The sequence below is a fragment of the Odocoileus virginianus genome, chromosome 4 (assembly GCF_023699985.2).
Source record: "Odocoileus virginianus isolate 20LAN1187 ecotype Illinois chromosome 4, Ovbor_1.2, whole genome shotgun sequence".
Classification (NCBI taxonomy): Eukaryota; Metazoa; Chordata; class Mammalia; order Artiodactyla; family Cervidae; genus Odocoileus; species Odocoileus virginianus.
The window spans coordinates 33,910,888-33,927,105 of NC_069677.1; the positions used below are offsets into that span (position 1 = coordinate 33,910,888).

The following is a 16,218-nucleotide window of genomic DNA, read 5'->3' on the forward strand; positions in this document are numbered from 1 at the left end:
TTAGGATATGCACAGGTATTTTCAAATTTATACACATGTATATTATGTTTAATAAGAGTAAATGTTAAAAAGTACAAATCCATGATACATAGTTTTTGTTTAAAAGAGTTCTTAAAGCCATTTAAACATGATAGGCACTGAACTAAATAACCCTTAATATTTCTGCATCAATCATATGTCATTACCTAATCAGTTTCAACTTTCTATTAATAAGTCTATTTATTGCACATGAAAAAAGACGCAGACTTCAACCTTTCAAGAATCTGAAGATTCCCCGGTGGTATAGTGGGTAGGAATCTGCCTGCCCATGCAGGAGACATGGGTTCAGTTCTTGGTACAGGAAGATTCCACATGCCATCGAGCGATTGAGACCAAGCTCAAGAGCCTGCGAGCCACAACTACTGAGCCTACATAACACAACTACTGCATCCCGCACACTCTGTGACCTGTGAGTCACAACTACTGAGCCCATGTGCTGCAGCTACTGAGCCCCACACCTAGAGTCTGTGCTCTCCAACAAGAGGGGCCAGCGCAATGAGAAGGCCACACAGTGCAATTTAAGGCAGCCTCCATTCGCCACAATTAGAGAAAGTTGACACACAACAAGGATCGAGTGCAACCAAAAATTAATTAATATTGAAAAAAAGATTTTGAGCTAATGAAACTTATTAGAAGCTTTCAACTTCATTTCTCCATTAAGTCTTCTAATGAATATTACACTTATGCAAACATGATGCTTTACTTGGTTACATAATTCCATGCACAGGAAAATGTGATTGTACTTTTATGTTGTACACAAGGTTGAAATTTCTATATAAAAATATAAAACTTCTACATGTGCTGTGCTTAGTCGATCAGTCATGTCTGACTCTTTCCGACCCCATGGATTGTAGCTCGCCAGGCTCCTCTGGCCATGGGGATTCTCTAGACAAGAATACTTGAGTCGGTTGCCATGCCCTCCTCCAGGGAATCCTCCCACCACAGGGATCAAACACAGGTCTCCCACGATGCAGTTGGATCTTTACCATCTGAGCCACCAGGGAAAAGTGCTTGCTAATTTTGTAAAATAATATTATACTCTGACTTTTCTGTCCTATTAGCTTCCCACAAGATAAAACGACTGCTCTGTAAGGATGAACTTTTAAGTATATGAAAATAGTGGCCTTGACATCATTTAGGAGCTTTATGTTTCTATGTTTATTTTTTACTGCAAAGTCAAAATCATGCAAAATGTTTTAAATTTTTATTTAGTTATGCATTTGGTAGACAGCTGACAAATGATCAAACATTTACATTTTAAAATATTTTATAATTTCACATTTATAAGTCTACTTGATTAAAGAAGTTGCCTTGTCCTTATCATTTTGCTACTTAAAACCAGCTGTTTTGAATTCTATTGCGTCTGCTGCAGAACTTCGCAAGACTTGCTAAGAAAGGATATTTTTGTATTACCTTCATAAATCAGGTGATAAACCATGTAGAATGGTTAAATTTTAAAAACATTCAGAATTTTGCTTTTATTGTCTGCTATGTTTGTTATTTTTTCATCAGGTATGTCAATATTTCAAATGTAATCAATTATTAAATACACAATTCTTTTTCAAGAAAAAGGAGGAAAAAACTTCCACACATCATAGTTTGGTAAGCCTAGATTAGTAATGGAGAAAAAGGTATTTGCATTCCAACTCTGCCATTAGAGAACTAGGTAATTTTTTCTTTCAGGTAATTCTACCTGTCTTACCCCTAGGTTTTTTTGTTTTGTTTTGTTTTTTTTCAAAAAGAAAAATAAAGACAGAAAAAATTAATGTGTCTACTAACTGATCATTGTATTAATCAAGAATGTTTGCAACTGTAGGTATCAAAAACTTCAACTATAAAGGCTTAAATAAGTTTTTTCTTTAACTTTCTAAGGATTCAGCACTCTCATCAAGGGACTTGCTTTTTTCCCCACATAAAAAGAGGTTGAGCACTCAAACTACAAGAAATATTAGTTACGCTGATCGAAAGACACACAGGTGCTACCATATGTCTCCTCTCCCAAATCTGGCCACTGTCTTTTAGTCTTCCTTGTTATACACCATCGTTCTATGTACTACATTTGTTTCAGTAAATAAGTCATAGCAGTCTACTTTACACCAAAAAGCAGTGCTATATTTTCCCTGAACTTGCCTCCCATCACACTCTAGCGTACTCCCTCTTACATCTCACTTTCCGGAACTGGGGCATACACTCATACAAATTAAAAAGTACACTGAACAGAGAGGGTAACATGATTGGCAGAATTGGTTTAAACCTGTATTTCTTAAAGGGAAAACTAGGATTATTTTAAGTTGGAAAATTCTTTGTTATGCAGGACAGTTCTGCAAATTCCAGGACATTTAGTATTTACAACCCAAGGGCGTTTAATGTCAATATCACTTGTTAGTTCTTTTGACACTCTAAAATATACTCTGTTCAGTTCAGCTCAGTCACTCAGTCATGTCCTACTCTTTGCAACCCAATGGACTGCAGCATGCCAGGCTTCCCTGTCCATCACCAACTCCCAGAGCCATTGAGTCAGTGATGCCATCCAACCATCTCATCCTCTGTCGTCCCCTTCTCCTCCCTCCTTCAATCTTCATGGCATCAGGGTCTTTTCCAATGAGTCAGTTCTTTGCATCAGGTAGCCAAAGTATTTGAGCTTCAACTCCAGCATCAGTCCTTCCAATGAATATTCAGGACTGATTTCTTTTAGGATTGACTGGTTGGCTCTCCTTGCAGTCCAAGGGGCTCTCAAAATTTCTAAATGCCCCTTAGAGGTATAGCACTTCCATTAGTTGAAGTTGGGCACATTTCTATCCTGAACAAGACTGAAATTCTGTTGCAAATTCAGAAAAATGATGAATGGATACCTGGTAGGCAATCATAATGCCAACAATGAATTCTAAGTTCCCTTTTAGTTCTAACATCTACAGTTCTGTGAAGATACATTAGGCTTAGACAAACACATTTGATTCTTTTTTTTTTAATTGCTATTCCAACATTGCATTCTCACAGGCAAAAAACTTTATAACATTTTCCATTGTATGCAGAAATATTTATTTCTTCTCACTTCAGCACAATATTGTTACACTAACCTAGTAGTGTAATCTATAAACTTTTCAGATAGTTTGCTATTTCTGTTGGGAAATTAATGTTTTAATTCATATTGGAGAGTAGGAGAGAAATCAAAAACACCAAACAGAAACAAAAAGAGCCAATAGTTATACCAACAGTGATCTTAAGTCCATGGTTCAGGAGAAAAGTGAGAGATGAAGAATATGAACTCCTGAACTCATTCTGAGTTCTGAAATATTTGCCAGTTCTTTTCCACTGACTGTTCTAAGTAAGGCATCTATGCTGCATTAAGTGTAATGAAATTGAAGTGTTCTCATTTCACATAGTTCTAGTGTAGGCTCTGTGCATATGATAACAGAGGTCCTGTCGTGTTCATATTGCACTGTGTGTGCTCTGTCCATGGGATTCTCCAGGCAAGAATACTGAAATGGGTCACTGTTCCCTACTCCAGGGGAATCTTCCCAACCCAGGAATCGAACCCATACCTCCGGTGTCTCCTGCATTGCAGGCAGGTTCTTTACCCACTGAGCCACCTGGGAAGCCCATTAGCACGCTAAGACCCCCTAAACCTTGTTCCCATTAGCTCATGGTATCAGAATGTGGAGAAGCAAACCTACAGATCTGTCTCCTGACTACCTTCATAAGGCATGTAACTGGTCTGTTATCAACTGCATACAGGCCTCCTGAATGCATGGTTTCTCAGCCTTGCAGAGGCCCCTTAAACTGCTGCTGTAAGCGACATATGCAGTAAACAAGGGCACCAGTATAAAGACAAATGTTAATTTAATACTGTCAGAGCAGCATTTCATATACTCTCATCAAGCACAGGATACAGGATATGTTCAGACTGTACCATCAAGCATACAAGTTTAGTGAATAAATGAGTTTCTATGGAAAAATTACACAATAAAATTCTTCTCTATGTCTCCACGGAAGTTTTTGTATCATATTTTTGTGTTCTAAAAATTATAAATGTTCTCAAACCCTGAGAAAATTAGAATAAAATTCCCTTGCTTCTCACCTAAAAGCAATGATTTCTTGAGCCCTTTGATTCTGTAGAGGTTCCTCTAAGTTTAGGAGTGGGCATGTTGGAGGACGAACAGAGCAAAGAAGATCAATAGTTTAAGCTTGACATTTTACACCTGCTTTAACTATGCATTCTCTTTTATATATAAATATGTGTATATATATATAAAATATATTATAGCAAATATATTACAGCAAAATATATATATATTATATATTACATATTATATATAGAATTTATTTGTATTCTGTATAAAATTTTGGCAAAAATGCAACTACTATAAATAGTTTGGAAATCACTGGTCTACAATATTGGATAGGTGGTACTCTTGGTTGCTTCATTCCCAGGAATGGAAAACGTCGTCAAAGTTTGCTCAACGGAGTCCACTTTCCAAAAATAGCTAACCATTGTTCCAAGGCAAGTTACCTTGATGATACCCATTTAAAAAGTAGGGACCAGAATTTTTTCTTCATTTGTGTCAACAGCACTCCTCCCTGGAGACAGAAATGCAAACTGCCCTTGAAGATAAGAAGGTGCTGTGCAAGGTGCTAGGGAAAGAAATGAATAAGACATGATATCTTCCCTCAAGGAGTTTACTAGACAGCACATAGTAGATATGTAAATACATCTCATTTTCCTAAAGAACCAGTGCAACCTACAGCCTTCTAAAGAACAGCAACATATCATAGACGTCATCCTTTCAACCATAGTAATTTGACTAAAAGTAGACAACTTATACACGTTCAGCAAATTATAGTCTCTCTACCTGAAATTTGAAATTAGGTCAGTGATTCTGAGTCAGTGATTAAGAAGAAGAGATAGGGAACTGTACAGCAAAAGAGGATCCATGCTGGCACTTAGGTAGGATCAAGTCACATATGGACTGAAATTATGAAGAAGCAGGGACTGAGGCCCTTGCAAAGATAATCAGTTTGCAGAAGTAAATAAAACAAATGTGCAAAGAAAGAAATAAAGAGAAAAGAATAAATGTCTTAAAGACAGAAGAAAGTACATTTTTCCAGTTTGCATGAAGCCCAGTGAAACTGCTGACAAATGAATTCCCTGCTATTTCTCAAGATCTTTGTAATGAGCCCCTTTAGGATGCAGTTAGAGTGGGTGTGGCTTCCTCTTTCTTCAGTCAAATGATTGCTAACTAGAAGCAGGATGTTGGAAGGTAACTATATACAAAACACTCTGGAAGCCACACAGATGTTATCATCCACGGTATACCGACTTGACTTTTGAATTTCCTCTTTTTCTTTCTCTCTTTATATTATTCTTGTATTCCTTGCTGCCTATAACTCTCTCCCTCATTTTACTAATATTCACCTTTATTTTTTTTTATTTTGAAAAAGTGCTTGAGAATTTACTGTGCAGTTTCTTTAAGAATTTATTTATATATTGGCTTCTATATACACTTACATTTGTATAAAACAATTATACATATTCTCTACAATTGTACATATATTAAATGATTGTATCATAAACACTGTTCTATGAGATTTTATGAAAGAAGAATTTATTTCCTTTCTTAGTTTTTCAATTTCACCCCCCAACTCTGAATATTACACAAGTATTATTACTGGTTTACAGGCAATTCAAAGATACCATGTCACATCGACCTTTCCAACATAATCCCTGTTGTATTGTTTATCTATACTTTTTCAACTAAGAAACAAAATAAAAGTTGTATTATCTTTTCGGTCATAGATTCTGAATATTGCTGCTGCTGCTGCTAAGTCGCTTCAGTGTCCAACTCTGTGCAACCGCATAGACAACAGCCCACCAGGCTCCCCCATCCCTGGGATTCTCCAGGCAAGAACACTGGAGTGGGTTGCCATTTCCTTCTCCAATGCATGAAAGTGAAAAGTGAAGTCTCTCAGTCGTGTCTGACTCTTTGCGACCCCATGGACTGCAGCCTACCAGGCTCCTCTGTCCATGGGATTTTCCAGGCAAGAGTACTGGAGTGAGGTGCCATTGCCTTCTCCAATTCTGAATACTAGACGTAGAAATTTTCTTGTTAGTGAAATAAGAACTAAAACATGAACAATTCATATTCTAAATAATATTTAAGAAAATATTTTTGGAACTTATAGACAAAATGTGTTTTAAGAGTCAGGGCCCTGTAGACTACTAAGTAAAACCATCTCAAAGTTTGACATGAATTAAGGAAATGAAATGCAGGAAGCTCTGCATGTCATAAAACAGCAGGCTTTCGTACATTCAAGCTGCATGGGCTTTGGCATTCAGTTCTAAATGGACTCAAATTAGGCAGTAATGATCAAGGCCAAGAAAATCCTGGTGAGTAATGACCAGATGTGAAGAACTAATGGTCAAGGGCATGTTGGACAATTATCGTCTACTGGGTTTTAATCCCCAAGAAATATTATTTACTGAGGCTTCTACTTTGATCACAGCCTTAAAGGGATCCCGAGCATTGGTTTTCATTTTTTTTTACTTGCTTCTATTTACATTTACATGCTGAATTTCACAAAAAGCATGAATTCACCTATGCCTCTACAAAGAAGACACTCAATATCAGTTACTCTATCATCAGGTTTAACTAACAGACAAAATGGAGCAATGTAGGAAAATATTTTAAAGCTAAATTAAGAAGTACATAATTTTGTATAACACCTTACATATGGTATATACATTATCCTCATAAAAACATATGAGATAAAAAATAGTCAAATTTAGTATTGGCTTCTTATGTGTAAGGAGTACTTATAGCTGTATTTCATTTAATACTAAAACCATATAATTATCCCTATTTTAACTTTGAAAAATTTGAGATGGGGATAGGTTTAGTAACTTGTCTTTAAAGATGCCCAACTTCTCTGTTCATGGTAAACTTAGCATCTCAGTAATTTTTTCCATGATGCCCAAGGCTAAAAGACAAAGGTAATGCAAAACATCTAGTTTGGCAACATTAGGAGCTCGCAGACTCCTTTCTCCAATGAGACAAACATAACAAGTAAAAACCACATAAGAACTGACCATTTAAAGTTTATGAAAATTGTTCTAAAGGTGCACAGCATAAAAGGAAACATTTGTTCAAGAAAATCTACTCCATCTCAGTACAAATAATAAGAATCTGTTGCTTGAGCCACAGCCTGCTTCCTCCCTTCCCTCCCACCAGCTCTGTGTGATTCAAACTACAGGCCAAGTGAGAGAAAGTGACAGTGAAAGTGAAAGTCAGTCAGTCCTGTCTGACTCTTTGTGACCCCATGGACTATACAGTCCATGGAATTCTCCAGGCCAGAACACTGGAGTGGGTAGCCTTTCTCTTCTCCAGGGGATCTTCCCAACCCAGGTATTGAACCCAAGTCTCCCTCATTGCAGCCGGATTCTTTACCAGCTGAACCACATAGATGGGGTCAAAAATGCAATGCTCCCTCTCCTTCCAGCACTCAGACATGGGCTATAATATCTCCACAGGAGGGCCAGGCCACCAGCATATCTCAACCTCCTGCTTCTGTGTGTTGCATAGACTAAATTCCAGGTGAGTGTGACCAAGAAGGCAGGGATTCACTTTCTCCAAACAGTCCCACTCATAACACAGAGCTTTTATGACAAGCATGACAGATGAAGAATAGTGGAACTCAGTAGGCCTTGATCCAGCTTACTTGTAGAGTGAAGTTCCATGCTATCAAAGAAAGACAAGAAGATCAGAGGCTACTATTCCACACAGCATTATGCTTTTACGTCTGAGATGGTACTCCAAGAGGACCAGGCCACATTACCTGTTTCCAGTTCCTGAGTCATTATTTGGAGATTGTGGCTAGGGGGAGAACAGATAATAAGGACAGAGATATCTGACACTATCCCAAGGGACCTGATTTTATATTGAACATAGTATAGGGCAGTTCAAGCCTAAGGTTACTCTAAAGAACAATGGATACTTAGTGACAAGTAAGAAAAGGCTGGTAGCTTCAAGAGAGAAATAAGCTAAACCATAAGCCAACTAATTTGTTAGAGAGGACAGGGGAAATGAAAGTTAATAAGAGCCTTATCAAGATTACAACGACCTCAGAGGCTGGCCTCAAAAACTGTGCCTGAATTATCAGAGCCTAACAGCTAGGTGTGGTATGGACAGAGGCACATAAATTAACAGACAAATTGGTGAAAAAGAAAGTCAAAGATATCCCTGCTAAAACCACGACTATCCCAGATGCTAACTTCAATTCACAGGAATAGATAAGAATAAGATATGTTAAATAAGAAGGTTAATATAACAAACATCATAAATAAATAATTGCTCTCCTTTCTTCTTTCTGCTTCTACAAAAGTTACCAAATTATATAAAGTAATAATTATAACAACATATTGTTGGGTTAGTAAAATACAGAAATGTACAAAATATAAAATAATAGCATAAAATGCAAGAGAGGAAATACAGCTATAAAGAAGTTAAGAGTTCTAAATCTCAGAATTAAGTACAAATCTGTAGATTATAATAAATTGAGATAAATATGGTTAAATACTAGAGAAACTGCTAAGAAAATATCTCAAAAACTATAATAAAAACTCATTCAAGGAACTAAAATGTTATTTCAGAAAACACTTACTTTATGCAAAAACATGAAGTAAGGAAGGAACAGAGAAATAATAAACCCATGAGAGTTACATAAAATCAAAAGTAAAGGGCAGATGTAGATCCAATTATATAAAAAACTATATAATAAGCATTAAATGTGAAACTCCAATCGAAAGACAGAGATTGTCAGATTACATAAAACAACTTCCAGCTATATGCTGTCTACAAAAGTATGTGTATCATACAACCAGCAACCATAATAAAGTGGAGTGGCTATAGTACTATTAGAAAGCATAGATTTTAGAACAAAAAAAACAAAAATTGTTACTATAGACAAAGGACATTTTATTTTAATTAAAAAACCAAACTATAAAGAAGATAGGAAAATATAAAAAGTATGTATGTGCCTTAAAGCAGAGTGTCCAAAAATACAAAGTAAAATCTGACATGATAAAGGAAGAAACAGACAATAATACTTAGATACTTTATATTCTATAATGCACAGAACACCTAGCAGAAGTTCAAAAAGGAAACAGAAGGTTGAATGACAAACTAAACCTAATAGGATAATACACCAAACAACAGCAGAACAGACATTCTCCTTAAGAATATTTTCTAGAATTGATCATATACTAGAGCATTAAACAAGTCTCAATAAGTTTAAATTGTGAACGCAATACAAAGTATGTTCTCCAATGACAAGGGACTGAAACTAGAAATCAGTAACAGAAAAAGATTGGAAAATGCACAGATTTTTGGAAATTAAACAATATTCTCATAAATAAACAATGGTTTAAGGATGAAATCAGAAGAAAAATGGAAAATAGCTTGAGATAAATGAAAACTAAAATGAAGATATAATACACCAAAACTAATGGGATGAAGCTAATACTTGGACTTCCCAGGTGATGCTAATGGTAAAGAATCTGCCTGCTAATGCAGGAGACTTAAGAAATGTGGGTTCAATCCCTGGGGTTGGGAAGATCCCCTGGAGAAGGGCATGGCAACCTATTCCAGTATTCTTGCCTGGAGAATCCCAGAGACAGAGGAGATTGGACAGGCTACAGTCCATAGCATTGTAAAGAGTCAGACACAACTGAAGCAACTTAGCATGCAGGCAGCTAATACAGAGCTTAAGTAGAAAGTTATAACCTGAAACACCTATATTAACAAAGAAGAAAGATTCCAAATAGATAACCTAAATTTCCTCTTCCAGAACTTAGAAAAAGAAGTACAAATCAAATATACCCAATTGCTACTTGTGTGGCTTCTTTGGAGAAACATCTTTTCAATTATTTTGGTCACTTTTACTTTGGTTTTAGTTAAAGGGGTTCCTTATGCATTTTGGATACTAACCCCTTAATTAGATACATAGTCTGAAAATGTTTTCCCATTCTAGAAGCTGTTTTTCCACTCTGTTATTTGTATTCTTTGCTATGTGGAAGATTTTTGTTTGGCATAGTCACACTTTTCTGTTTCTCCTTCTTTGTGCTTTTGAGCTCATATCTAAGAAGTCACTGCCAAGACCATTATCATGAAGCTTTTCCCCTTACATTTTCCCCAAAGAGTTTTGTATTCCCATGTCTTATATCTAAGTATTTAATCCATTCAGGGTTGATGTTTGTGTATCGTGTGTAAGGATCCAAATTCATTCTTTCATATGTGAATATTCAGTTGTTCCGACAGCATATTTTGAAGAGACTTGTATAGCTATGACTGATTCATTTTAATGTATGGCAGAAACTGAAACAATAGAGAGAAACAATACTGTAGAGAAAGTATCCTCCAATTAAAAATAAATTTCAAAACATGAAAAAAACAATAGCTCTGACATTTTGCATTTCCCGAAGAATTGCTTGTTCTCATCTTTGTTGATTTTTGTCTTTCCTTTTCTTGGAATTATTTTAGCATTTTTCTAACTTGATGAATTACAAGCCTCATATAGAAATAAAGAAAGATTCTGTTAGTCGTTCCATCGTGTGTGACTCTTTTCGACCCCATGGACTATAGCCCGCCATGCTTCATAAAAGCACATTTAAAATAAATTCTTTTTTGTTAATAAATTAAATTGGAAACAATAAAAAAATAGAAATACTGGACACCACCATACTCATTTCCTTTCTACAATGCTATTCATATGGTAGTTGCTTTTAACAAGCAAACTTAAAATCCAGTTTTGTAAATATATGATGGCCTTCCCTGGTGGGTCAGTGGTAAAGAATCGACCTGCAATGCAGGAGACATGGGTTCAACCCCTGAGTCTGGAAGATCCCCTGGAGAAGGAAATTGCAACTCATTCCAATATTCTTGCTTGGGAAATTCATGGACACAGGAGCCTGGCAGGCTACAGTCCATGGGGTCATAAAAAGAGCTGCAAATGACTTAGTGACTAAATAACAACAAAAATATATGATAGCGTCAAAAGAGATACAGTACAATCTAATGTTGAAACAATGAACATCAAGCTAGCAATTTGCACAGTGTTCAATAGATGTTTGACAGATGCCAAGTATCTCTGTGTTTTCCTTTAAAAATTAAAATATCCTGTGGTGCTATTCTGTGACCTTTCTGAGTTTTACTTCAGCTCCCTACTGCTTTGGAAACACTCTTCCTAGTAGATACACTTGGTAAGTGGCAGAATGTGGATTCACATGTCTAATTTTGTAATTACTAACTCTCCACTTATTTCATGAGGCCAAAGTGCTGAGTGCCTTCATCTAAATGATTTAATCTCTAAAATAGGTGCAATATCATCAAAATTCAGAATATTATAACTTTTATCAGATTCAAATTAAAGTCAAATGGCGAAATCAGCCTGGGTTAGCAAAACGAAGAAACTGTTAAATTTAGAAGGAGAATCATTTCAGAAAGAACTTGAGCTTTGACAAAGAATTGGGTAAGTTATTAGCACTGCATCCTGAGGACCATTTAGTTAGACAACCACCTAAGCACAAGTCTAACAGATAAAAAGCAAAGTTGTGCTTCACAGAAGGTTTTGAACATTTGGGCTTCTCTGGTGGCTCAGAGAGTAAAGAATTTGCCTGCAATGCAGGTTGGATCCCTGGATCAAGAAGATCCCCTGGAGAAGGGAATGGCTATCCATGCCAGTATTCTTGCCTGGAAAATTTCATGGACAGAGGAGCCTGGTGGGCTATTGTCCATGGGGTCACACAGTGTCAGACATTTCAGATTTCAAAGCAAATCTTTCAAATTTAAACTACAATCTAGTAACATGAAAATTAAAGTCCCAAATTCATTTCAGACATAATTTAAGAGGAGAACAACAGTAACAGGTGTACATGTTTCTCTGTCATTGTGGTTTCTAGCTAAGTATTAAGAAACAAATATTTTTGTTGAGGCTCTAGAGCCTATTTTAAGAATATTAAATTGGCGTTAGGCCAAAAGGGAATAAAATCCTAGCTGGTCCATTCATTTACTAGGTGTCTCAATGTCCCTGAACTTGAGTCTTCATAATTTATGCAATGAGAGTATTCACACAAAATTGTTACAGCATCAAATGAGAAAAGCCTGAAATACTTAGCATAGTTCCCAGCATAAAATAAGAACTCACAGCTTGTGGTATCAATAATATTTGTTATTTCTAAGAGAATTATTAATTTCTTTAATCGCCCTTAATATCCAAATCCTAAATTCAGAGTATCTATTCTTAAAAGAAAATGAAAGGAAAGTTGCACATACAAAGTCAATTTCAATAATCCACAATAATGAAAAAGGGCAGTAATGAGAAACAATTTCCAAAGGCCTTCTATTAATGGTTGTCATGCTACACACACACACACACACACACACACACACACACACACATTGCCCTTTTAAAGAATCAATTAGGACCTAGGCTTGGTATTTCAAAAAATTATTTTAAGTAAAAGTGAGTGCTTACAGTAAGAATTCTACCTTAAAAGTCTATTTCATATCCAAAATGGTTTTAGTGGAGTGTTCCTATTCACCCTTTTCTAATAAATTAGGAAACACACAAAATTAAAGGCTCACAGGCATCATTCATGTCTTTGTCACTTGCATTTCATACAAATGCCATTTCCATTAAAATGGCATTACATAAAAAAGAGATTTTAGCTGGGGGTACTTTTCAGCAGATTAGCTGTCCTAATTACATTTTGCTTGGGCTAATGTTAAAATTAGTTTCTATTCCCAAAGCACACATCAGCTGATAGTAAGAGAAGCACATTGCAACTTTCTAGGCAATGGAAAGAAACCACCTACAATTAAAGATGTGCCTAATTTAATCCACAGCAATTAGTGAGTACAGGCAGGTAAAAATGACTTAATGGTACTCATAACACTTAAATTTTTGATGAAATTCTACACAGAAAAGTACTGTAAATTAAACATGTAAAAGAAAAATATCACAATTGATTTAAATCATACACTGGAAAAGAAAATCTCTTACTGTATAAAATCATCCAATTATAAATCAGAAAAGGATGCCTATGATATTATTTACTATTTTATAGACAATTAAGACAAGTGATGGATTGATCTGTTTAAATAATTTAATGAAATCACATCTTGATATTTACCAGTCATTTTTGAATGTACAATGCCTTAAAGTTCTGTCATGACTTCCAATAGCATATATTAAATATTTACAAGGATGACAAAGCAGCCATATTATGATTCAGTTATCTAAATGAATTTTTTGAAGGTGAAGGTTAGGCTGAAGATCTTTTTTTTTTTATAAGATCAAGGATCCATACTAATATTTTATGCATGAAAAAGTACAGTAGTAGTTGATGACCAAGAAATATTGATTAGTTGATGTGAGTAGCATCAATAATGAATAGCTTTCTTCTTGCTCTCACTTTAGAACAGCTGGTCCTAACATTTGAGCTTTCCTAAATAGGATTTTTCTGACTTCGAATAATAAAAATAAAATTCAACTCAACACCCATTTGCTGCACACCTATTATATCTAAAGCACTGTACAATGTATAGTTTTGTGGAGGGTAAGACAGCAAGACAGAGAAGCTGTCCCTTTAACATGCCTCCGCCTCAGGGAGTTTGTGATGAATTAGAGCAGTTCTTCTCAAACTGTGATATGACTGGGAATCACCCAGGGATCTTGGTCTGGGGTGGAGCCTGGAATTTTGCACTTCTAACAAGCTCCCTGGTGATGTCCATGCTACTGATTAACAGACTACACTGGAGAAGCAAGGGATTTAGAGGCAAACAAAAAATAGTAATTAATAAAAAGAATACTAGAAGCTCCATGACAGGCAGAAGAGGAAGAGATTGCTCCAACTAGAAAAGAAAGCAGGAGTGGGGAATTTAAAGAGTAATACACAGGATAATTGGTATTCTTATGGATCTTGAGGGCTGAGGACTATTTTAGTGAACAGAGAAAATAGAAAAAGGGCAATAGGGAAAAAACTAACAGAAATGTCAAGGCAGAATGGAAAAAAATGTGGCATATTTAGAGAGAATACTAAATAATATGGACAAGCAGAAGGTGTAGTTCATGAGGGGAAATAAAATGAGTTTTCATAATTAGCAAAAAATAAATATTATGCTTAGTGTTTTCATTATTTCTGTTAATAATCATACCGTCTATTATTTACCTGCTACTTGTAAAGTGCTTTCATGTTACCTTCACAGTGTTCTTTTCACAACTGTGACATAGATTTCTTTTGTTGTAACTCATTTATAGATGACAATTCTGAAGAAAATATATTAAATGTCTTCAAACAAGTTTAAATAGTTAGTGCTGGATTCAAACTCCAAAATTAATTTTTGCCCTTACAAAGCACTGTCTCCAGGAACTATTTCTAGAGTAAGAAGAAAACAACATATTTTAATTAAGAATAACAATCCACAACTAAATTACTCTTTATCACAGTAGGCAAGTAACAAGAAAACCCTTGTCTTTTCTTCTGACTTAATAAGAATTTACCTAATGTTTCACTGTTAAACATGACATACCTTGTTAGTGTCAGTCAACTTCCTTACAAGGATAAGAAAACAAAATTCCATTCATGGTTTTCAAGGAATTTTGATCAGGAGCATGTATTGAATTATAAAAGAACCACTCAGTTAATCAACATATGACTTCCCAGATACTATCTATAAGTGTAAATTATAGAACACAATTCAGAAAGATAGTCTCTCTTCAATGAGCTGCCATATTAGTCTTTGTTGTCATTGTTTACTCCCTAAGTCAGGTCTGACTCTTTGTGACACCATGGACTGTAGCCTGCCAGACTCCTCTGTCCATAGTGTTTCCCAAATAAGAATACTGGAGTGGGTTGTCATTTCCTTCTGTAGGGGATATTCCCTAAGTTTAATGCATTGAAATTTAATAAAAATTAAATTAAAAATTAAAATCAATATAAATGTTTCTTTAAAAACTCTCCCTAATATAATCTTTTTTTTTCAAAATTATAGTTTTAATCATTTAAAATAATCTTTTATAAAGATAATAGTAAAAGTTTTTTTTTTTTCATTTATTTTTATTAGTTGGAGGCTAATTACAACATTGCAGTGGTTTTCGTCATACACTGAAATGAATTAGCCATGGATTTACATGTATTCCCCATCCCGGTCCCCCCTCCCACCTCCCTCTCCACCCGATCCCTCTGGGTCTTCCCAGTGCACCAGGCCCGAGCACTTGTCTCATGCACCCAACCTGGGCTGGTGATCTGCTTCACCCTAGATAATATACATGTTTCGATGCTGTTCTCTTGAAACATCCTACCCTCACCTTCACCCACAGAGTCCACAAGTCTGTTCTATACATCTGAGTCTCTTTTTCTGTTTTGCATATAGGGTTATCATTACCATCTTTCTAAATTCCATATATATGTATTAATATACTGTAATGGTCTTTATCTTTCTGGCTTACTTCACTCTGTATAATGGGCTCCAGTTTCATCCATCTCATTAGAACTGATTCAAATGAATTCTTTTTAATGGCTGAGTAATATTCCATGGTGTATATGTACCACAGCTTCCTTAACCATTCGTCTGCTGATGGGCATCTAGGTTGCTTCCATGTCCTGGCTATTATAAACAGTGCTGCGATGAACACTGGGGTGCACATGTCTCTTTCAGATCTGGTTTCCTCGGTGTGTATGCCCAGAAGTGGATTGCTGGGTCATATGGCAGTTCTATTTCCAGCTTTTTAAGAAATCTCCACACTGTTCTCCATAGTGGCTGTACTAATTTGCATTCCCACCAACAGTGTAAGAGGGTTCCCTTTTCTCCACACCCTCTCCAGCATTTATTGCTTGTAGACTTTTGGATAGCAGCCATCCTGACTGGCGTGTAATGGTACCTCATTGTGGTTTTGATTTGCATTTCTCTGATAATGAGTGATGTTGAGCATCTTTTCATGTGTTTTTTTGCCATCTGTATGTCTTCCTTGGAGAAATGTCCCTAATATAATCTTAAAAATCAAAGCTATTGTATACAACCCAAGCATTGAATACTCTATTGCTCTGAAACAACAGATTCTCATTTTCACTTTAAATTGCATGCACAGTATGATGAATATTAGTCTCTAATGCTAAAGCAAGAAGTT

At 35.8% G+C, this 16,218-nt stretch overlaps 1 protein-coding gene across 2 annotated transcripts in view; it reads right to left on the reverse strand.

The window, feature by feature from the left end:
- Window positions 1-16,218, reverse strand: part of NAALADL2 (N-acetylated alpha-linked acidic dipeptidase like 2) — a 1,503,552-nt gene that overhangs the window by 1,229,768 nt on the left and 257,566 nt on the right. The gene's annotated exons all lie outside the window — the stretch shown is intronic.